The sequence below is a fragment of the Pleurodeles waltl genome, chromosome 7, assembly GCF_031143425.1.
Source record: "Pleurodeles waltl isolate 20211129_DDA chromosome 7, aPleWal1.hap1.20221129, whole genome shotgun sequence".
Classification (NCBI taxonomy): domain Eukaryota; kingdom Metazoa; phylum Chordata; class Amphibia; order Caudata; family Salamandridae; genus Pleurodeles; species Pleurodeles waltl.
The window spans coordinates 1,095,000,120-1,095,025,762 of NC_090446.1; the positions used below are offsets into that span (position 1 = coordinate 1,095,000,120).

General features: G+C 47.5%; 1 non-coding gene across 1 annotated transcript; it reads left to right on the top strand.

The window, feature by feature from the left end:
• Positions 1-11,876: 11,876 nt before the first annotated feature.
• On the top strand, positions 11,877-12,022 carry LOC138247509 (small nucleolar RNA SNORA16B/SNORA16A family). The gene has a single exon (XR_011194541.1). It is a non-coding gene; the product is annotated as a small nucleolar RNA SNORA16B/SNORA16A family (small nucleolar RNA).
• Positions 12,023-25,643: the final 13,621 nt, after the last annotated feature.

Here is a 25,643-nt window from a genome sequence, read left to right on the forward strand (position 1 = left end):
TAAGTTACAAACCTAACATAAAACAGTGATCTATACACTGCCACCAAGGAGATGCATGCAAACTGTATGGTACAGATCAGAACGTTATGTTTTCCCCCAGTCTTCCATTAACCTTATGTTGCTAAAAAGTGTAAGTTTGTGTGGAAATATATTCTTTTTAGTAAAGCCAGCCCCAACTTCTTTGATTTATTTTAAATTTGGAATGTGTGCTTCTCCAGACCACACTCACGTGACACCCATCACATTATAAGCCTTATTGTCTTAAGTAGCATTTCCTAAAGACTGATTTATATATGTATGATTAATTGGCTCTATACAATGTGTATGTGATGTAAAGTGCTCCTACACCCTGAGTTGATATTAGTAGCGCAATACAGCAAATGAAATGCATGTGAGAGAGGGGTTATGTAGAGATGAGGGGTGCCGTTGGATGGTGGTAGGAAGGGAATCAGTGGAAAATAGGTCTCAGGGGTAGAGGGGGGAAGATTGCCAAAAAAATATTGTCGCACGAGGCACAATGAGTGGTAAAGTGGGTCCTGCACCACTGCTACAATACAATGTCTGAAATACTGCTGCAGTCCCAGTGTTTTCTTTGAATTCTGGGGTTTGTAGTACTGTTTAATTCATCATAAAACAGGATTACAAGTCCCAGAATTCAATGAAAAAAAAGCCGGCCTGGAGGAGCACATGGCGCATGGATCTGGGAAACCTGGCATGGTGGAAACTGGGACAGAAGAATTGCAGATGCGACCTGACTGAAAGTGCAGGAAAGTGGGGAGTGGAAAACAAAGTACAGACAAACGTAACAGTTAATTGGTCTTGCACTTACTTATCAGTTCTCAATTAAAGTATGTTCTAATATTGACCGCCTTCTTCTTAAGACCGTGGGAGCAGGATGTTGGCATTGCCTTCGGAAAGGCTGGGAGGCCGAGAGAAAAGCCATTTGATGAGCTCTGCGCGAGGAACACAGGTGGTTTGGCTGCAAACTTAATATGATGCCACATTTCAAGTTCTTATTCATCACACAAAGTAGAGCACAGTGAGCACTCAATCAAAACATTGGGGCCCATATTTATACTTTTTGACGCAAAACTGCGCTAATGCAGTTTTGCGCCAAAAAAATTAGCGCCGGCTAACGCCATTCTGAAGCGCCATGCGGGCGCCGTATTTATTGAAAAAAAAACACGTACACCAGGCAGCGCCGGCGTAGGGAAAAATGGCGTTTGGGCGTCCCAAAATGGGGCAAGTCAGGCTGAGGCAAAAAAATCGTCTTAACCCGATTTGCGCCATTTTTTTTGGGCACCCAGATGCCATTAACATGACTCCTGTCTTAGCAAAGACAGGAGTCATGCCCCCTTGCCCAATGGCCATGCCCAGGTGACTTATGTCCCCTGGGCATGGTCATTGGGCATAGTGGCATGTAGGGGGGCACAAATCAGGCCCCCCTATGCCACAAAAACAAAATTAAAAAAATACTTACCACAACTTACCTTTTCTTCCCTGGGATGGGTCCCTCCATCCTTGGGTGTCCTCCTGGGGTGGGCAAGGGTGGCAGGGGGTGTCCCTGGGGGCAGGGGAGGGCACCTCTGGGCTCATTCTGAGCCCACAGGTCCCTTAACGCCTGCCCTGACCCAGGCGTTAAAAAGAGGCGCAAATGCAGGGTTTTTTGCCCCGCCCACTCCCGGGCGTGATTTTTGCCCGGGAGTATAAATACCACGCACATGCCTGGGAGTAATTTTTTAAGACGGGAACGGCTACCTTGCATATCATTAACGCAAGGAAGGTGTTCACGCAAAAAAATGACGCTAACTCCATGAACTTTGGCGCTAGACGCGTCTAACGCCAAAGTATAAATATGAAGTTAGTTTTGCGTCGAATTTGCGTCGAAAAAAACGACGCAAATTCGGCGCAAACGGAGTATAAATATGCCCCTAGATACAAGTTAAATGATAATCCGCTTTCAAACATGCAATTTCGAATAAAAAGTGTACATTTAAACATTTCAAAATACAGAAAAAATAAAATAACCTACATTGCAGCATTATTGAACAAGCATTGTGTTCTGTTGCTCATGTCTTAAGAAAAATTTCAATAAACCGGGATGATTCAACTCCAGGAAGCTGTGGTATGGTCGACAGCGTGACTTGAACCAGCTGCACACCAAGTAAAAAACAATGTTTTAATACATTTTGTTCATGCCTAAAAATCAAGAAAAAAAGTGCTATGATGCTGCAAACGTTGACCACGTGGTAGCACTTTTTGACTTGAAACCCAGCCACACACCAAACAAAAAAAACAATGGCCCATATTTATACTTTTTGACGCTAAACTGCGCTAACGCAGTTTAGCGTCAAAAAATTTAGCGCCGTCTAACGCCATTCCGAAGCGCCATGCGGGCGCCGTATTTATGGAATGGCGTTAGCCGGCGCAAGCAGACCGGCGCTGCCTGGTGTGCGTGGAAAAAAAACACGTAGACCAGGCAGCTCCGGCGTAGGGGGAAAATGGCGCTAGGGCGTCTTAAAATGGCGCAAGTCGGGTTGACGCTAAAAAATCGTCTTAACCCGATTTGCGCCATTTTTTCGACGCCCAGACGCCATTTAAATGACTCCTGTCTTAGTAAAGACAGGAGTCATGCCCCCTTGCCCAATGGCCATGCCCAGGGGACTTATGTCCCCTGGGCATGGTCATTGGGCATAGTGGCATGTAGGGGGGCACAAATAAGGCCCCCCTATGCCACCCAAAAAAAATTGAAAAATATAAAAAATTATACTTACCTGAACTTACCTGAATGTCCCTGGGGTGGGTCCCTCCATCCTTGGGTGTCCTCCTGGGGTGGGCAGGGGTGGCAGGGGGGGTCCCTGGGGGCAGGGGAGGGCACCTGTGGGCTCATTTTGAGCCCACAGGCCCCTTAACGCCTACCCTGACCCAGGCGTTAAATAGTGGCGCAAATGCGGGGTTTTTTGACCCGCCAACTCCCGGGCGTGATTTTTGCCCGGGAGTATAAATACGACGCATTTGCGTCGCCGTCATTTTTTTAGACGGGAACGCCTTCCTTGCATCTCATTAACGCAAGGAAGGCGTTCACGCAAAAAAATTACGCTATTTGCCAATACTTTGGCGCTAGACGCGTCTAACGCCAAAGTATAAATATGGCGTTAGTTTTGCGCCGAATTTGCGTCGAAAAAAACGACGCAAATTCGGCGCAAACGGAGTATAAATACGGGCCAATGTTTTAGGACATGTTGTAGAATGTTTTAGGACATGTTATAGATGTCTAAAGCGGAAGAAAAAAAGTGTTATGATGCAGCAACTGTTGACCGCGTAATAGCACTTTTTTTGTGATAATGCACAGCTGTTAGAAAAAAAGCAGGTGGGGTAAGGAAGGTAGCAACAGAGCCTAGGACAGCGTTAAGGAGGAAGGGAAAACGAATAATACCTCAATCACAGTGCGAGTAACAAATGAGCACCAATTAAGTGGAATTGATCTGTATTTTGTCCATGCGCCAGAGAAGAAACAGGAAGTGAGGTCTGGGCTGCCCTGTCAAATTAGAAGGCAGCCAAGAAGAGTGACATGAAGCTAAACAAATGGTAAGTGACAGGCAGGCTTCAAGCCCTTTTCTGTAAACAATAGTGTCTCAGAAGCGAGACACATGCGCTAGCGCATGCTCTCGCAGGCTTTTCCCTAAAAATGTTGCTTCTTCGAGGCGGTATTGAGCACGATTGGACTATGGCTATGCATTAATACCACGATTGTAGCCTCCTATGCAGCCCTGACTGCCCCGTCCACATTTAATGGTCACAATACGACCCCATCTTCCTTTCTAGGGGCACCCATCAGGGGTGCCCATTACAATCTTTCCTCTGCGCTTTGGCAATTGAACTTTTGGCCATCACTATCCGGCGTACAACAGCTGTGGAGAGCATCCCCTTTGAAGGCTGAGCCCACAAGATAAACCTCTTTGAGAAAGATCTTTGGCTCACCCTCACTCAACCCGCCTCCTCCTTACACGTGGACATCAGCTGCCTATCTGCCTTTAAAGAAATATTGGGTGTTAAAGTTAAAAATGACCAAGTCATGCGCCCTAAACCTCACCATACCCTGACATGCCCTTCCTGCCTTGCAAAGGTTGGGTCCATTTCAATGGGCCCCCCATACAATTTAATACCTCGGTCTACACTTAACCCCTACACTTTCCTCCTGTAAACAGGGTAAGTGGCCAGAGCACCAGTGGTCCATTTTGGATGATCTCCATTTCTGTAAACCTCTGTATATATCTTGGCTGGGCTGCATTAACGTTATAAAAATGAACACCCTTCCAAGGATTCTTTATCTTTTTCAATCCCTATGAACACCTATCCCTTGAAAATAACTTGCACTTACAGCAGGACATGCACTCCTTTATGTAGGGTTTTAAATTACCTAGCCTTTTTAACTCCTTGTTAATACTGCCCAGAGGCAGGGCCAGCCTAGCCTCCACCAACCTCCTTGAATAATATTGGGCAGCCCACTTATATTATATTTCTGAGTGGGTTGTCTGTGAGAGCGACAAGCACTGGTTCCAAATTGACCAGGTGGTGGACTGTCATCCCCTCTAGGATTAGGCTTGGCTCCCCAAATATGCCAGGCCGAGAAGTTCCTAGATAGCTAACCCCACTCGAACAGTTCATGAGAGGTGGGACAAACAAGCACTTAAGAGGGGCCTCACCACTTTCATTTCCCCCAACACAATTGCCTGAATCTGTGACTTCAGCCAGGCGCTGGAACCCCGTATGTTCCCCAACTGGGAGGCCAGGCAGTGAAGGACACTGCAGGACCTCTTTGTGGGAGGCACAATTAAGCCCTTTACACAGTACAAAGCAGACTTCAACTTCCCTGATTCAACATGACTGCAATACTGTCAGCTGAGCCACAGGGAGCTCTACCCCCACAATACTGAAGGGGCCATGAGGGCCTACACCTTTGAGAAGCTAGTCAGGGCACATGAAGGCTCTGGGGGAGTGATCTCCAAAACATACCATATGCTTCAGTATTCTGCACCTCTCCACACTCACTCATATCAAGCCCATTGGCAAGCTAGTACCACTGAGTACATTATGCAAAACCAGTGGGACACTATCTGTCACGGTATCCCAAAGACATGCAGATGCATACCCCAATGAAAGACTGCCTACAAGCTCATGGTTCAGTGGTATTACACTCTGACACACATCCACATGATCTACCCCACCATATCTCCTTTCTGCTGGTGCTATGGAATAGAGCAAGGGTATTGCTGTCACATTTGGTGCTCTTGATCTCACGCATTACTACTTACTTGATGGAGACATCAAGGGCACTGATGGGGTTCCTGCTCTCTGCCTCCTACACCACCGTCATACTAGGCATCCGGCCCCTCGCATTGAAGGCAATGACACACACTGATTGGAGACTTATTAGCCATGTTGGGTGCTGCAAAGCAGTTAATAGTGCTTGCTTGGAAAAAGACAGTAGCCCCTCCTATCCCCTTATGGATCACTCACCTCAGGATTGTGATGGTAATGGAGAAGCTGTCTCACAAACTGGTCCAAAAGGACACCCAATTTCGTGGAGCTCAGTGACCATTAGTTGATCATTTTACTTGCCTTGAATTCACTCGCTACACTCTGCCCAAACTTAAGACACTACAACTCTTTGAATTAGCAGCTTGTCATCAGCTGGACAGAACACACGCCTGTGTGCAAACTAACAGAGCTCCCTTGTGTACTATTCCATGGAATTATAAAGTCCCAGGGACTCTGTGGAACACATTTTGAACTGAGTTTGACAGACATAGGGCCTGATTTAGATCTTGATAGTAGTACCTCCAGTCCACAATGTGGGGGTCCCAAGTACTCCGGTAAGCTGATTTAAATCTATGCTGGTTCAACTGCCATCTACATCAAAGGAGTACAAACAGTCACACCAGCTGCATACGCCAGCCGAAGCAGCAGTCTCCAATGCTGATGAATAGTACTTCATCACCATCCTGACAGCGAGAGCCCGCCAACCATATTTAGATCACATAGCCATACTGGCGTTGTTTAGCTTCCCTTGACAGTAGAAGAAGAGATACCATATCTGTGTCTTGAGGGCTCAAGAGGCCGGTGTTTATGTTAGTGATGATATTCATTGCACTTTTGTTGTGCTAATCTTTCCTGCGTATAAAGGACATACATGCACACCAAAATATCATGCTGGCCTGAGGAATTGGTGCGAAGTCAGGCCGCCTGGCCAGTTTGATTAAAACAGATAGGGCCATATTTATACTTTTTGACGCACAACTGCGCCAACGCAGTTGTGCGTCGAAAAAGTTAACGCCGGCTAACGCCATTCTAAAGCGCCATGCGGGTGCCGTATTTATACAATGACGTTAGCCGGCGTTAGCCGCCGGCGCTGCCTGGTGTGCGTGAAAAAAAATGACGTACACCAGGCAGCGCCGGCGTAGGGGAATATGGAGCTTGGGCGCCAAAAAATGGGTCAAGTCAGGCTGAGGCAAAATTATCGCCTCAACCCGATTTGCGCCATTTTTTTCGACTCCCAACCCCCATTGAAATGACTCCTGTCTTAGCAAAGACAGGAGTCATGCCCCCTTGCCCAATGGCCATGCCCAGGGGACTTCTGTCATGGTCATTGGGCATAGTGGCATGTAGGGGAGCACAAATCAGGCCCCCCTATGCCACAAAAAAAAAAAAAAATTACTTACCTGAACTTACCTTATGTTCCCTGGGATGGGTCCCTCCATCCTTAGGCGTCCTCCTGGGATGGGCAAGGGTGACAGGGGGGTCCCTGGGGGCATGGGAGGGCACCTCTGGGCTCCTTCTGAGCCCACGGGTCCCTTAACACCTGCCCTGACCAGGCGCTAAAAAACGACGCAAAAGCGGCTGGATGTCATTTTTTTTGACCCGCCCACTCACGGGCGTGATTTTTGCCCGGGAGTGTAAATACGGCGCACATGCCTCGGAGTCAATTTTTTAGACGGGAACGCCTACCTTGCATATCATTAACGCAAAGTAGGTGTCCACGCTAAAAAGTGACGCAAACTCCATGGACTTTGGCCCTAGACGCGTCTAACGCCAGAGTATAAATATGGAGTTAGTTTTGCGTCAAATTTGCGTTAAAAAAAAACGACGCAAATCCGGCGCAAACGGAGTATAAATATGCCCCATAATCTTTTGGTACTAGGACTTTGGCAATATAACTGTGGCCTGAATTATTGGCTTCCTACAACACTTATTGGGCCTGATGATGACCCATTGGTAACATCCACTGCTAGGGTCGAAACATTGACAAAGAACCAGCTATGGACTGTTGCTAAAAACATCTGAGAGGATTTATGACATTCCAAATTTTGGTTGTTGTACTGTGAAATCACTGCATTTTATAGTCACATGCTTTTCAATGAATATAGTTATGAATGCCACTGGTGCACTTTGAGTTCACTTATTGACTCTTCACTGCGCCATCACTTTGTAGGAGCACCACTCCATCAGTTTTTACTGTTTTAATGATACTTTTTTATGTTTCAATCAAAGTTGGTGTGATGATTTAAGAAAAAGCTTGACTTCCTAAAGAATAAAGCAGCACTTCTGACTTCCTAAAGAATAAAGCAGCACTTCGCTATCTTAATCAGTTGGAGCAAGCCATACCTTTTAGGAGGGAGATTTTTATTTTGCCATGGGAGCCTAGGCTTATACTTGCCCCGCACAGACCACGTTTTTTCATTTAGATTCACTGGGTTCACGGTTACAGGGTTTGCCACACTTTTTGGTACATATAAGTGAAATATCTGCTGAGGTCCCATGACAGTGGGAGTCCATTGCAGGGTCCATTCTGTATAGTACTATGGCAGTGGCCATTGGTTGAATCCTAGCAGACCACACCTGTTGTTTATTATACAGTTGTTAACACCTGCAAAACACACTATAAAACACATTCCATTGCAGACCATGATCCTTTTCCACTACACTGTAGACCAGCATATTGATACAATTAATGCATATTGATGCAAGAATAACCACACAGGAGCCAGTTTGTTTCTGTTTTTGTCTCTCTCTCTGTCTTTTGTTACTATTTTTTTAATTATCTTTCATCTTTTTGGGCACTAGTTTTTTTCACAATTATTCGCAGGGAGGAGAAATCCACATTTCATAGAGGGAGAGTTGTCTGTTATTGTGGATGAAATCATTAGAGTAGAGCCACAATTGTTTGTAGCACAAGTATAAAATACAGCCATGCCTCAGAAAAGGCTAATGTGGGCCAGAATGGTCGACAGAATGAATGCTGTAGCTAACATCCTGCACACATAGGAAGAAATTAGGAAGAGGTGGAATAACCTGCAGGGAAGGGTGCATCCCCTGGCCTCCAAGCATCATCTGGAGGCCCGGAGGATGAGTGGTGGTTCTCCCAGCCCCCCATTACAGCTCTTTCCCAGGGAAGAGAGGGTCTTGCAGATCCTACATCCTGAAGGCTTGACAGGAATCCCTGGTGGAACAGAGACTGGTAAGGTGCACGTAGCAATGTGATAACATTCACTAATGGAGTTCTGCCCTTAACTTAGCTGTTTAGAATGGCTCAACACCCTTATCAAAACAGATATATCTAGACTTCACTCTACTAAACATCTTGTTTCATCCCAATTACTAATATCATGGTTGTATCTCATTTTGACAATGTGAAATATATTAAGTCAGATTGTGTCTTGTTCCCCTTGGATCATCACTTGCATTTGCCTAGTCCCTTGCTTTCTCTCAATGTATATTGTTGCATTCCAAAGAACAGGTCCACTACTCCATCCATTTGCACATGAAGGTACAGTGCCTGTAAGAGGCATTTTCACCTATTTTTATCATACCCATATGTGTGTGCATGTTGTAAATGTGTGTTCATCTCCACTATAGTTACTGAGATAGATATGTGCAACTCACTTTTTAAACATTATTGTCTATGAAGTATTTTTTTTCTCTATAAAGAGATAAAAATGTGTAAAAAGCTAAAAAGAACATGGTGTAAAATTTATAGCAAGGAGGATAAGGCAATCTATATGATTGCCCTAAATCCTATAATAAAGCCTGTCGGGAAGCTAAAGTTACTTACTTTACAAACAAACTCACTGCAACTCAAAGCTTTCCTAAAACTTTATTTAATGTTGTGTCATCTCGGGCAGATTGAACTAAGTTGGTTCCAATCATCCTGCTTTCCCATATACAGTGTAGAGAAATTGCTGAATTCTCCATCAAAAAAGGAGAGGATATCAAGGCTACCTTCTCTAACACAACTGTGGCCATTTTCCAGGCAAGCATTCCCAATGTTAACACTATTTTGAGGAAGTTTCAACCCCTGGACACACTGTTTGTTAAGGCCATTTTTCCTCTAACAAATCAGGATCCCCATTGGACCCATGTACACCAGATATTATGAGTAATCTTTCTAAGCAAAGGTTTGGAGCAGATTGGCCAGTTACTGAATCAATCATTGGCAGAAGGGGAAGTCTAAAAAATGTGGAAGACAACCTTAGTTAAACTGCTGTTGAAACAGTTGAATGTTGACCCCCTTATATGGTCCAATTATTGACCAATGTCTCTGCTACCCACCAATTATTGGAAAACATATGTGTGAATGCACCACGAACGAGACACATTGAGTAGAATGACCTACTCCACCAATCTCAATCTGGTTTTCGAGCAGGTCATAGTACAGATTCTGTGCTTCTCACTTCTATGGAGAATCCAAGACATCAACCGAACGAAGATGAAGTTGCTGCCCTATTTTTGTTTGATCTCAGTGCAGCATTTGACACAGTTATTCATAATATGCTTTTTTAAAGACTGAAAGGAATGGTAATATAGGACACCACTTTAGATTGGATTAAATCCTTTGTAGATAATTGTTCCATTCAGGTGCGTACCAATCACTACGGATGTAAACACACATCTTAACTTCAGGTGTACCACAGGAGTCCATCTTGATTCCATTTCTTTTCAATGCCTTTGAAAGACATTGTAGAGAACTGGGACCTTACTCTATTCTCATATGCAGATAATACACAAATCGTGGTATTTTTGTCATCTAAGAACATTTAGAATCTTACAGCCTTACCCTCTGGTCTTGCTCAGGTGTCAGCTTAGATGGGAGCTAATTCCCTGAAGGTAAATAGGGACAAGCCAGAGGTTCTGTTTGTGGGAAATCCTTCCATACCCTGGCACACACATCTATAGCCTAATTCTATTGCCAACCTTCCAAATCCTGTGTCGGCTGTAAGAAAACTGGGAGTTTTGCTGGACAAGTAACACACAATGAAGCAACAGATTACCAAGGTAACTGCCACCTGCTTTGGAATACTGAAATGGCCCAAGAAGATTCTTCACTGCCTCACAATTGCAGACCAAAGGACAGTGGTTTAAGTACTGGTGATGTCCAGGCTGGACTATGGGAATGTCTTATATTTGGGTGTGGCAAAATAATCACTTAAACACCTCCAAATTGTACATAACGCTGCTGCACGCCTCTCGCTTTGTCCCTTTAAGTTCACCAGCTCTGCCAACATGTTAAGATCTCTACATTGGCTGCCCATTTAGCAGAGTGTGCTATTTAAGTCATCAAGCTATATGCATAAATTCCTACATAACACCGGACCTACCTGTTTGAGCTCATTGGTCCCCTGTTATTTCCCTAGTTTCCCATTGAGGTTGAGCCACCAGAATCTGGCTGCAATCCCTAGAATCAGTAAAATTTGCCAAGGTGGCCAGGCCTTTTCCTACTTGGGGCCAACACTTTGGAATGATCTGCCTGTTACATTCAGAGGATGTGAGTCTCTCTTGACATTCTGAAAACTCGTAAAAACCTATCTTTTCCTAATCATCAGGTTCTCATTGATTACTTTTGAGCTGCTTGGAGCGCTGTAATCCTTACTTTCATGCCTGCACTGGGAAACCTTGCTGGTAGCCATAGGCTCAACAAATTACGTATAATATTAATGATAATAATTGTAATAGATGACTACACCATGAAGCCCTGTTTTTGTATCTGCAACATAATAGTGCAATGTAATGTTGCTTTACCTTCCTTTATGCTGAATAGAAGTAGCATCCGCATACAATTCCTTTTGCACTCTCCATGTGATGATCAATGCCAGTTTTTCTGTTAAGTTGAACTACAGCTTGGCTAATCGTTTTTAGCCTGCTAGGCCTTGGAATGGTCAAGTACTTTAATCTACCCACTACTGTGTTAGTTTGAATGTCTTGTGCATGTAATATACACTTCAGAAATAACATTTTGCGTTTCAGGACATCTCTACAACACCATCACTGGAGTTTGCATCTGTGTAAAACAGCCTGCTTGTGTAAGAAAATTGATCATCATACAAAAGCCTAATCATCCTATCACTCTGACTTTTCATTTTTTGGTTGCCTTTGTAGCTAAAGACACATTTGAGATACAAGCCAAATTTTAATTTCTATTGTTTGCCTTTCTTTCAGGCTCAAAACCCAGGGCCAGTGTACCACTGTGTGCTAATCAAGACACTTCCACTCCAGACTAGGATATAGCATTGAGGGAAGATTCCACTCCTGAAAGTCCGGATGATGTGGAGCAGCCTTGTCCATCTGGTCTGTCTGGGCAGACTGCTCCAGTAAGTCTCTCTCTGCCCACACCTACACCTCCCACCCCAGATCCACCAACTCAGCTGATGGATGCCTCCACTTCTTGAGTTCAAAGGAATACAATACCCATCTTGTGCCCCCAGTCACGGCTGCTGTTTAGACCACCCCAACACTGCTTCCAGTTGTACCGATCTCGTACAGGCACCTGAATCTAGCCTTCATTATCCCAAAAGCCTGCTCCACTGTCCTCTGTGTTCTTCCATGGGCCTCATTAAAGCAGGCTTCCCCTGGTATTGTTGGATTTTTCAGTGGTGCCAACAAATATGGGCCTAAAATAATAATTTTTTAGCACCGCATTTGTGCCACTTTTTAACACCAAAGTGCCGCAAACCTACAAAATACAATTGTATTTTTTAAGTTTATGCCACTTTTGATAAAAAAATGAGGCAAAGGTGGTGCTAAAATGTATAAATATGGGCCATGGTCTGTTAGGATAAGCTGAGTCTCCTATATGGAAGCAATTTATCAACAAATTAACATCATATCAAGACATCGTACCTTCCTAATCTAGGATAAAAGCAAACAATCATCAAGTCATATTGCACTTACCAACAAGTCAGATCTACATTGTGACATTTGGAGGGGTATGGTGCAGTTTTGTAGTACAAAGGAATCATGTGTTGATCCAGATAAGCGGGCACAGACACTTGAGAAGTACAGATCTGCTAAGCAGACAACTTGCACATTGATGGAATGGAAGTTCTTCTGACGTGGTAGTCCTGTTCCCTTGCGTGTCGTGGCACCAAAGCAATTTGGCTGCCATCAATCACTCCAACCACATGTGTATGCCACCCAAAGCATTAAAAAACTCCCTTAACAGTGGCCAAATCATGTCATCATGGAAACTGAATGTAGCTGTGGAGGTGTCTCAGCATTTTTTAGCACCACACTCAAAGTTGTTTGGGACATGCCTCTAGATACTGCCACAGTATGTTGGAAAGATCCTGTGGCCAAAAGTGTGAAGTATTGCCATGAGTTTCACCATTGGTGTTATTGCTGTTGTATTCCTACTTTGAGGCAGAAGACCAGGCTCCAGCTGATGACACAAATCCAGGATAATGTACCTATTTTACTGAAAAGTCTTAACAACATTGCGTTCCTCCATAGTGGCAAGGTCTGGAAATGACCTGAAGATGTAAGGCGTTGTCTTCTACCCATGCCTGAGTTCGAATGTCTGCATATATGGAAAAGAGAATGACAGCTTAAATGGTCACACCATACTTAGCTAAACAACACACATCTAATTTTTTGATAACATTAGGTACCTCATTGTGTCAGATATGTTTTGCATTACTTTTTTATACTTGAAAAATAACTTTTTTGCATGTCGTTTTTAATAATATGGGCAAATATTACATTTGAAATGAATTATTTGCACACATTTGTTTTTTCAAAATACCGTCAAAGGAGGTATTACTTCCCTCGCGGTACTATCAATGTTAACCAGAGTCTTGGGTCACTTTTAATATGTCATTTCTTGCCAAAAAACAGTGTTGTTCTTATCTGACATTTGATATATACCCTAGCCTCCATTTTGAGTGCTGGTGACACACAAATAATTGAAAAATACACAGCTTCACACCATAATCTGGCAGGTGCCTGACCTTGCTATCAGGATATCGGGTATCCGACGGCCACTAGTGGAAGTCAATATTGTAGTAGGTAGAACACTCAATGATGGGCCCTGCCAATGAGTGTCAGCTACGCACAAAAGCCGATGGCTTAACCCGTCTCTGTCATGGATCGCCTCCACTATATACTTGGAAATGGCACATTGAAAAAAGCTCACTTGCCTCCTAACACTGCAGCCAATAAGACCTCCTACTGTTTTTTCTGCTTTTACCAACCTCTGGGAGCCAGGATGCTGGGCAAAGCAGGTGACAGGGCCCCTGCCTTCTCCCGTAAGGAGCTGGAGCTTCTCACCAGGGTGGTCCTGTCCCATTACAGCCAGCTATATAGGAACCCAGAGGAAGAGGTATATGTTTGAGTGGGAAATGTTTGCCAAACTGACTTATTCACTCTTTGTCCACAGGCTATTTGGTCCCCCTATGTTCATGAGTGTAGTGGTGTGATTGGAGGGTTGTGAACTTAATGATATAGCTGGGAACAGGGTGTTTTTTGAGTATGTAAGAAATGTGTATCCATTGAAATGAAAAATCACCAGTAAGAATTAGCTGAGTTTTCAGTGCATATTACTCACAATTCCAGGTCAAAATACAAACCCCTTACTTTCAGTGGCTAGTAGGCACTCTACGACTAGTTTAGGTAGAATCATACAGCCCCGGTCGAAATGTGAGTAATCCAAAGTCAAAGAACAAACTTTGAAGTTATGGAGTTGTCTGATACTGTTCTGTCAAATAGAATTGGAGTTTCTTTAACTTTTCAACATGTCATGGTGTCATACATGGGGAAATATATTTATTGTGCTGCCAGTCTAAATGACAAAGGCTCTAAATCAGCCATACAGGCATGCCCCTTCACAACACACACTTGATCATAAATCACACACATCCATGCCCTCACTGACATATGGCAGCCCTCCATGTATACATGGGACAAAAGTGGTACCTGTATAGTCTCCATGGTGTGAGGTAGATAAACATGCCTCATTAGTGGATCAGGTCAGGAGTTATGCTCCATCACAGGAGTGAGTAGGTAATGTGGTCCCTATTAGTGGTGACATGGCATATTAAGCACTTGAGACAGTTGCTGTTTCAGACTTTACATTGGTAAGTTGGTACAATGAAATTATGATCATGTGTATCTGCACCAAAAACTGGAAATAAGTGTTCAATGGCATCATTCCTTAACTGAAATATGTTACTAATATGTTTTAATAATGAAATTCAAGTCAGTTCATGTAGACAGTAGCAGATTGTCATGAAACTTCAATCCTTCCCAAATGTGCTTGTGAGCCAGTCTGTGTCAACCAACCTGAAATTTAATTCCAGAATATATTGATTGAAGCACACAGGTGTGACCAAGATACATGTACCCCAAACAACATTTAAGTGTCTTTAGTTTTGTCTAAATGTAAACTCAATGGTGGTTAGATATTTAACAGGAAAATGGCAGATGGGAGGTTACATTACATAGATGTTCAAGTTTCCTATCTTGACAAGCAAATATTAGGCCTAAAACATGTCTCTTTTGGAAAAGTGGAATTGTTTTGCTCTGTACTAAACTGTTGTAGGAATGTATCCAGACCCATGTAAATATCAATGCAGTCAAATGCAGTTTTCATGTAGAGAAAACAAGGTGGATAAAAGCCAAAATATATACATGATATGGGAGGTAGCATATAAACTGTGAGCACATAGTTTTGGAATTCTTCCATACATGCATGGGACAACCATGATTTAGAAGGCAAGTTTAGTTTGAGTGCCTTGGAGCTGGTGTAATACGTAGACTTGTCAATTGTTTTTGAGCAGAGTTCATGTTAAAATCAATTGACACAGATACCCTGAAACTGTTGCATCTGTCTTTATAGCATCAGCTGGGCAAATGAAGTTGGCAACGGTCACTTACGAGGTGAAGAAGCTGGGCACTGTGGACCTTGTGCAGACACCACTGACAACAAGGGTCACAGTGCACAGAGAGTAAGGGGACTGGTGCAGAGGCCACAAGCGGATCAACATCATCTTTGGAGGCCTCTACAAATGACCAGTCCATAGTGGTGGGGGACCCTTCTGCTACAGTTCCACCAGCATTGTCATCTGCCACCAACCTTTCCATCTCCACCCTCCCCTTTGCTCACCCCCAGTTGGCCATAGCTGCTCCTCTAAAAGGAGTGGTGTCACCTTTACTGCAGACATCTTCCCTACTGCCACGGTCTTCAAGGCTGCACTCAATAACAAGTGTTGGAAAGTGGATTACGGGTAATGGCAGGTAATGGCAGGTAGATAACCATACTTTGCAATAGGCCACAAACCCCCACTAGGTCAAGTCAAGGTCTCAATAAATTAATCCTTGCTTAACCCTTGGTAGCTTGGCCACAAGCAGTTAGGCTTAACTTAGGAAACAGGTGTGTAAAGTACTTAATAACAACAAAACAGTTAATAAGTAAATCACAAAACACAATAAAAATCCAATACCAAGTTATAACAGTAGATTATATTCTTATCTTTTAAATGACACCAAAATGACAAAAATCCAATGTAGGAAACCGGAGATAAGAACTTTTAAAGATTATGGCCCTCATTACAACCCTGGTGGTAAATCCCGCTTACCGCCGTGCCGACAGCCACCAAGATATCGTGCCTGTGGCGGTAATCCGCCACGGGTATTATGACCCACACAGAGAATACCGCCAAAATACAGACACCCACACAAGTCTGCCACACCAAAGGTCAGTGATAAACTGGTGGTACCAAAACCCACACCGTTACGCCAACAGGAATACGCCCACAGTATAACGTCCCATGAATCAACGTGGCGGTCATTCAACCGCAGTAATCCATTGGCGGTACACACCGCTGCGCTCAAAATACACAGACATTTACAAAACGACACCACATTGGACAATTCAAAATACACACACCTGATACACATACACACAACACACTCACGCCACTATAAAACACCCACCCTCATTACCCACAACGCCTTCAAACAAATATTTTGGAAGAAGCAGCGAGAGAGAGAGAATAGGAAACAGAACACCAGCATCCACGGGCACACAACACCATCACTCATACAACATCCACGCACCTCAAAGAACACACCAACACAACACATCACACAGCACAACAAGCATCACCTCACACATCACCCGCACCACATTATGGCACCTCAAAGACACCCAAGGTTTTCTGAGGAGGAGCTCAGGGTCATGGTGGAGGAAATCATCTGGGTAGAGCCACAGCTATTCGGATCACAGTTGCAGCAGACCTCCATTGCTAGGAAGATGGAGCTTTGGGGGAGAATTGTCGACAGGGTCAATGCAGTGGGACAGCATCCAAGAACACGGGATGACATCAGGAAGAGGTGGAACGAACTACAGACGAAGGTGCGTTCCGTGATATCAAGACACCAGGTAGCAGTACAGAGGACTGGTGGTGGACCTCCACCTCTTCCCCCACATCTAACAACATGGGAGGAGCACGTATTGGCGATCATGCATCCTGAGGGCCTCGCAGGAGTAGCAGGAGGGCTGGCAAATCAAATCATTAATACTTTATCCCCAACCCTACCTGCATGCCATCACATATCCCCACCCTCACTCCCATCACTCCATCACCTCACATCTACCCACCATCACAACCCACACATCCCAATACCAAGCCCTGCATGCAACACCAATGCATGGACACCCATCACCCCAGCATGCCCAGAAGAGAGACTCACCCAGCCTACAGAATCAGCAATCACACAAGGCCAATGCGACAGGGAAACCACTATTATATAAGGTAAACACACCCATCACACAAGATGGCACACACAGGTACAATAACAATTCATTTGCATCCCAACAGGACCCCTACCCAATGTCACCAGAGAGGAGGTGACAGCTACATCCAGTCCCCCCACAGAAGAGGCCCACGGTGATGACAGCAGCTCTGCACAACTGGATCACGATGACCAACCTGGCCCATCTGGGACCTCTGGCCAGTCGGTTCCCCTGCCACAGTCCCAACCCACCACAGAGCCTCCTCCCTCAGGAAACACCACCACAGCATCCACCCAGCAGATCCATGCCACTGTCCCCAGGACACGTCAATCAGCAGTGTGTCCACCACTTCAGGGACCCCAGGCAACCCCACAAACCCAGGTCGAGCAGGGACCTGGGGTCAGTGGCAGTGGGCACACAGTTCAGGGGACAGAGGCACAGGACAACATGGGAGCTGGGAGGACTGCTGTGCGACAGGGGGAGGATAGGCCAAGGGAACCGACCCTCTATGAGGCACTATCAAACATATTGGGAGCATACCACCATTCCCAGGAGACCATGGGCACAGTACTGGCCAAGTTGCAGGAGACCCAGCAGCTGCAGGAGGGACAGTACCTGGGGATCAGGGATGACCTAAAAAACATCTACACCATCCTGGTCACCAGAACAGGGGTGCTGGCTGACATGGGCAAGACCATGAGGGAGGCAGTGGCACAACAAAGGGCACCTGACAATAGCCAAACCGAGGAACAGCCTTCCACCTCCGCCGTCGCTAATGGACAGGAGGCCCGCCACAGGACCAACAGGCCACCAGCACCCCACCCCCTGAAGAAAGAGAACCACCCCGCAAACGGTCCCTGCGATCCAGGCAGAAGGCAGAGAACATTGCCAAGACCCCAGCCAGGAAATAGGACTCTCCTGATTGTCACCTTTCTGTCCCACTCTGTTCCCCTGTCCACCTTGAACTGCCATTACTCCCCTTCCTTTGCCCCATTGGACAATGCACCTGTGATACCAAGAGACTGGACCTACCATGGACCGTCCTCCAACATCACCCCAGTCCCTTGCCCCCATACTATTTAGCACAACAAATAAACACCATTGCAATATAAACCATACTGGAGTCAGTGTAATGATTCAAAAGATGTATTCTTAAAACATTCTCAAAGCATTGCAACGTCCATGTTCATCTAATCATAGCAATGTATGACAGTTGGTGGGCAGTAGTACACATAGCAGACGCTAGAATGGGGTACACAGATCTGAAAAAAGGAAACCCAAAGGGAACACTCAGTGGCCATACACAGATAGTAAGAGGATGCCATGTACAATGTCCTAAAATATACTGAAATGTGAAGAGGAGTTACAGTCTCTTACCTGTGTGTCGCTGGAAGTACTGCTGGATAATGTTTGTTCTGTTGTCCACATCTTCTTCATCTGCCTCCTATTCTTCACTGTCCATAGGCTCCACCGCTGCCACAAGACCATCACCAGGCTCATCCTCCAGCAGGAAAGGCACCTGGCGTCTCAATGCCAGGTTGTGCAACATACAGCATGCCACGATGATCTGGCACACCTTCTTCGGTGAGTAGTACAGGGATGCACCTGTCAGATGGAGGCACCGGAACCTGGCCTTCAGGAGGCTGAAGGTCTTCTCAATTATCCTCCTTGTTCACCCATGTGCCTCATTGTAACATTCCTCTGCCCTTGTCCTGGGATTCCTCACTGGGGTCAGTAGCCATGACAGGTTGGAGTAACCAAAGTCACCTGTAAATATCGAGAGACAACAGTGAGACACACACTAACCCTTAGGGACAACCCCATACCCAGACACCTACATATACTGTGGGGGGACCTTGGCCTCACCTATTAGCCACACCCAGTGTCTCTGGAGTTGGGCCATCACATAAGGGGTGCTGCTATTTCTCAAGATATATGCGTCATTCACAGGGCCAGGATATTTGGCATTCACATGAGAAATGTACTGGTCCACCAAACACGCCATTTCCTCATTCATCGAATGATAGCTTTTTCTATTCCTGTAGCCCTGTTCATTTCTGCGGGGTGGACAAAAGCCACATGTGTACCATCAATGGCACCAATGATGTTGGGGATATGTCCCAGGGCATAGAAGTCAGCTTTCACTCTGGCCAAATCCTCCACCTGGGGGAACACGATGTAGCTGAGCATGTGTTCCAGCAGGGCAGACAACACTCTGGTCAACACGTTAGAGAACATTGGCTGAGACATTCCTGATGCCATGGCCACTGTAGTTTGAAAGGAGCCACTTGCCAGGAAATGAAGGACTGACAGGACCTGGACCAGAAGGGGTATTCCGGTGGGGGTGGCGGATAGCTGACATCAGGTCTGGCTCCAATTGGACACACAGTTCTTGGATTGTGGCACAATCAAATCTGTATGTGATTATAATATGTCTGTCCTCCATTGTCGACAGGTCCACCAGGGGTCTGTATACCGGAGGATGCTGCCATCTCATCATCTGCCTCAGCGGTTGTAGCCGATGGAAGAGAATGGTGAACAGAGGGTCATTTCCCACAGAGATAGCACAACTGTGTTTGCATTAATGTGATAGAAGCAGTGTGTGTGAACTTTAGTCAGTATATGTGCTGTGACGCAGTTAGGTGCCATGCCATGTGCCCCCCTAAAATGGCATCTGCCTGACCTGTGGGGAGGGACAAGAGAAAATGAGGTAACTGCACTGTCATTGTGCAGCGTCGCGGTAGGTGGGCGAAGACCGACGCGCAACTCTGCACTGGTTATCATTGGGCCCTCTGGCTTCCAGGAGCCAATGGCGATGTATGCCAGCGGTGACGGTAAGCACAGCAGCGGACGTCATTGCCACTTTCTAGCAATTCACTCAACAGGAGAGGACTTACACTGCAAGTGCTGCTGTGACCTGAGTCTGGAAGCGTCAATGGCTAGATTGTCTGGGGAAAGGGCCCCTGCCTTCACTGCGGAGGAGCTGGAGAAACTGGTGGATGGGGTCCTCCCCCAGTACATGTTACTCTACGGTCATCCAGACAAACAGGTGAGTACATTGTGAGCATGATGTGTGGGCCATGAATGTAGGGAGTGCTGTGTATGTAAGCCACATGTAGGTGGGGGACTGAGGTGTCCTGGCCTGAATGTTTCAAGAGAGGTGGTCAGTGTATGTGCGTCAGGGCATGGGTGAAAACAGGTGGGCAATGAGTATGATGATCCGGACGGATGAGTAAATACATTTTCCACTGTCTTTTCCCTCTAGGTCAGCACCCACCAGAAGAATGGTATTTGCCGTGCCATCGCCAAGGAGGTGCAGACCCCGGTGGTCTATCACAGGCAGAGCACCCACTGACGCAAGAAGACGGCGGAGGCCCAGCTGGGGCTGGCCTCCCCACGTGGAAGGGGTGCCCGTCACACCATGACCCCCCTGATGTTCCGCATTCTGGTGGTGGCCTATCCGGAGTTGGAGGGCGCTTAAGGGCATCACAGCAGCCACGAAGGGGTGAGTACCGTTTCAGAAAGCTGACTTTGCCCTCTTTAGGAACTAGCTGGGTGGGGGATGTGGGCTGTGGGTGTCCCTAGGCCAGGGAGATCATGCTAGGGTAGGTTCCTTGTCTGCAGGCTCTGAAGCCCCCCTACCCCAAAGGTACAAGTGGCCAACTACTACTGGGCAGGGTCGTGTGGGTGTCAGGCGTGCAGGTGCTGGTGTTAGGCATTGTCCCCCATGGGCTGGTGACTACTTTAGTGAGTGGTTGGGCATGGCCTAGTGCATAGGGAAGCTCAGTGTGTGTTGTGTATGCCAACTGTAGTGGTGTTGCTGGCATTGACCATGAGTATCCTCTGTCTATCCCCCCCCTTTCTTGTTTTGTCACCCTGTCCTTGTGTGCATTAGCATCATCTGGCGGAGGAGCAGAGGCACCGGCGATGGAGGGAGCTGCATTCCACATGGCCCATGAGGGTGAATCCACTGAGGGTGAAAGCACCAGTGGGACGGAGGGCGAAGGGAGCTCCACGACGGGGACAGGAGGGGATACCAGTGACAGCAACTCCTCCTCTGATGGAAGCTCCCTGGCGGTGGCAGACACCTCTGTGCCCACCACAACAGGTACAGCCGCCACCTCCCCTACCAGCACTGCCCTCCCAGCAGCCCCTGAGCGTGTTTCCCGTGCCCGCTCGCCCTTGAGGGTGGGCATCGCCTTTGCCCCAGGCACCTCAGGCCCTGCCCCAGTCAGCCCTGTGGCCCTCAGTGAGGAGGCTATTGACCTCCTGAGATCGCTCACTGTTGGGCAGTCAACCATTCTGAATGCCATCCTGGGTGTCGAGAGGCATTTGCAACAAACAAATGCATACCTGGAGGACATTCATTCTGGCGTGGCGGTCCAAAAGAGAGCTTTTCAGACTCTGGCCTCAGCACTGATGGCGGCCATTGTCCCTGTGTCCAATCTCCCTCCTCCAACTTCCACTACCCAGACCCAATCCCCTCTAACTCAGCCTATCGCATGCACACCTTCAGACTAGCATGCACACACATCAACACACAGAAGTGGCTCAAGAAAACATAAGCACCACACATCTTCACACAGGCACTCACACAAGCACAATACCCATGCACACATACCAACATCCACTTCCTCCACTGTGTCCCCCTCCTCCTCTTCGTCCACCTCCCTCTCAGTGTCATCTCCACTCACACCTGCATGCACTACATCATCAGCCACTGCCTCCATCACCAGCACGCCCATAACACCAGCACACCCATAACACCACACCCCTCATGAGCAATCACCACCCCCACAATCATGCACACGTCCCCTGTGTCCTCTCCCAGTGTGTCTGTTAGCCCTCCTCCCAAAGTACACAAACGCAAGCACTTACCCGCTCAACAGCCATCCACATCACAACAGCCTCTAGCCCATGCACCTTCACCCAAACTCAGCAGATGTAGACCTCCTACAACCACTACCTCTTCCTCCACTCCCACACCCCCTCCATCTTCCCGTCCCAGTGTGTCAAAGAAACTTTTCCTGGCTATCATTGACCTCTTCCCTACACCTTCCTCCCATCCTTCCCCTAGGGCCAGGATGTCTAGATCCCAGGCCAGCAACTCAGCCACCAAATCAACTTCCGCTGTGGTCCCTGCAAGTCTGAGAGGATCGAAGGGGGCACCCGTCAGGGCTGCCAGTGTGCCACCTACCAAAGCTAAGGACCACCCGATTCTGCCACCTGCCAAGGTAAAGAAGGGGCCGGCATGCAGCATGGCAAAGACGCACCACCCACCCAGCAAGGCCTCATCCAAAACCAAACAGGACAGTGCCAAGGTCCCAGCAGTGACTACCAAGGTGGGGAAGGGACACAGAAGCAAGGGAAAATCACCTCAGGGCATGGAGCCTCCTGGTGAGGGACTGGTGACCACCATTTCTCCTGACAGGCCAGCAAACTTTACCACGGTAAGCACCTCCAAAACGACCGCTACCTGCACCGCCACCTGCACCACCACCTGCCCTGCCATCTGCACCATCCCCTGCACCGCTGCTGCCACAACTACAGTCACCAGCATCATCCCCAGTGTGCAGCCGTCGGAGGCTGCTGGAGATGGCCTGGTGTCTCCCTCCACTACTACAGACACCTGCACCACGGGCAGCACCAGCAGCATCTCTGCCGCAGACACTGCTGCAGCCAGTGCCACCTGCACCGCCATTTGCACCGCCACATGCCCAGCCAGTGCCACTACATCGGACGTCAGCAGCATCCCCAGTGGGCTGCCATCCGAGGCTGCAGGAGATGTCCTGGACCCTGCACACACCACATGAGGCACCACCACCAGCACTGGCCCTACCAGCAGTTTGCAGCCTAAGTCGCCGCAGGGTGGAGTTGGCTCTGCCTCCATGTAGAATCATGCTAACTGTTCCCTGAAACTCTCGTGCCTCAGACACCCAGGTGAGGGAATGGGAACTGTCACACCCCAGGTGCAGCATCACTGAGCACCATGCCCCCTCCAGAACCAGTGGAGAGATGCATCCAGTCACCCAATCCTTGGCAGAATGAAGCACACTGGGCACAAAGCCCCCCCAGAACCAGTGGAGAAAGCCATCCACTCACCCAATCCTTGGCAGGATGAAGCACACTGGGCACAAAGCCTCCTCCAGAACCAGTGGAGAGATGCATCCACTTGAGAGACTGTAGCCTTACACTCCCCAGGACCAAGCAGTGGGCAAACCACCCACTAGAGAGACTGTGGCTTTGCACTCCCCAGGACCAAGCAGTGGGCAAACCACCCACTTGAGAGTCTGTGGCTTTGCATTCCCCAGGACCAAGCAGTAGGCAAACCACCCACTTGAGAGACTGTGGCTTTGCACTCCCCAGGACCAAGCAGTGGGCAAACCACTCACTTGACAGACTGTGGCTTTGCAGCTCCCCAGGACATCGCTGTGGGCAAACCACCCACTTGAGAGACTGTGGCTTTGCAGCTCCCCAGGACATCGCTTTGGGAATGTTGCCCCCTACAGGAGCAGTGGCATAGTACCATCTTCCGACTGTGGTGCCTCCCCTCCCCTTCCCCCTGAGGTGCCTGTGTGTTTTCAACCTGATGCCCCTGCAGTGTTCTCTCTGTTTTGAGGCAGGAGTCAAGTGTAGGCTTCACCCATGGTTTTTGGGCCCTCTGCTCCATGGACATTTACAAGGGACAGTGTACGGCCTTCTGTACATAATGTAAATATTTGTATATACTAATTTTTTTATACTCGTTTGCTATATCTGCATGTCCCAAAATATCACTGATTAAACTCAATTCCATTTGTCCTTGCGTTCTTCCAGGGGGTTACGGGGTGTATCTGTAATGTTGTTGGATGTGTTGTTGTGTATGGTTTTGTGGGTGAGGGTGAGGGGGTGTTGCGTGTTGTGTGTCACTCTCTTTTACCTCCCCCCTCCCCTTTGTGCTAGGTGCAGTACTCACCATTGTCGTCACCGCCGTCTTTGGTGTTCCTGGTAGATGAGGAGGTAAACCATCTTGGGCAGGACCTGCAGCTCGGGCTCCATGACGTCCTGCTTCTTTGTTGAGTGTCAAAAGGTGAGTGGCTCCCTTTCAGTGTACTGCTTCCGCCGTGCTTTTGATGTAGTTGGTACCGCCCCGGAAAAGCTGGTGGATTGGCCTGTCATAATACAGTGGGCGGTACATTGTCTTCCACCTGTTTGTTGGCGGTGACCGTCACAGTGTTTGTTGGTACCGCTCTGGCGGTCGGAGTGTGAAAGTGGCTGTCTATGTTGACGGTTTCCGCTGTGGTCGTGACCCCATTTTTTTTACCGGCGCTTTAACACTGACCGCCAGGGTTGTAATGAGGGCCTAAATGTTTTCTGGCACCTAGAAATAAAAAGCACCACTCTTAATATCTGGGCCGTGGTCGATGTTGGTTGGCTTGACTATTGATGTCACTGTCACTCACGAAGAACCCCGCTACTGCCAAGACCAACCTCCACAGCGGACTTCACGCCATCGCCAACTGGATGGAGGCAAGCCGCCTCAAACTGAACTTGGATAAGACCGAGATTGTCCTCCTCGGCTCCAAAAAATCAGTATGGGACGACGCCTGGTGGCATGCCACCCTAGGAGCCGCTCCAACTCCCACCACCCACGCACGCAACCTCGGCTTCACACTTAACTCATCGCTCTCTATGACCCAGCAAATCAACGCCATCTCATCCTCATGTTTCAACACCCTCTGCATGCTTCGCAAGAACTTCGGATGGATCCCCATTGAAACCAGAAGAACAGTCACCCACGCCCTCGTTATCAGTAGACTGGACTACGGCAATGCACTCTACGCGGGAACAACGGCCAAGCTCCAGAGGAAACTTCAGCGCATTCAGAACGCCTCAGCACGCCTCATCCTCAACCTCCCTCGCCAGGAACACATCTCAGCCCACCTCAGAGACCTTCACTGGCTCCCCGTCAACAAAAGGATCATCTTCAAACTCCTGATCCACGCTCACAAGGCTCTCCATGACACCGGCCCTGCCTACCTCAACGAGCATCTCAACTTCCACGTCCCACCCGCCAGCTCCGCTCCACCAACCTCTCCCTCGCCACTGTTCCCTGCATCAACTGTACCACTACCGGAGGCAGATCCTTCTCCCACCATGCCGGCAAAACGTATAACTCCCTCCCCGTCAACCTACGTCTGACCCAGGACCTCCTGACCTTCAGTTCGATCAGTAGCAACCCCCCGAGCCTTGAGACCCTATCGGGTGAGTACCGCGCTTAAAAAATGATTGATTGGTTGATTGATTGATGCCAGATCTGTCCACTTGTGGAGCTTTTTTCCAAAGTTGTGCCAAACGTTTCCAAACTTCTGGATCTTCTTCCTGAAGTACCTTTAAGGTCCTTTAGATGTCCACAGCTCTCCCCAAGGTTCCAGAAGCTCTGAGTTGCTCCTTGTGGGGTAGGACTTCAAAGTCACAGAATTCACATGGCCCAAATTCTTAAATAGCCACTGGTCACTAGTCAGCTGGGCTATTTATGCAGAACTTGATGCAGGAGACGCTGGTCAGTTCCTTTCTACCTGTAGCTTACAGGGAGTCC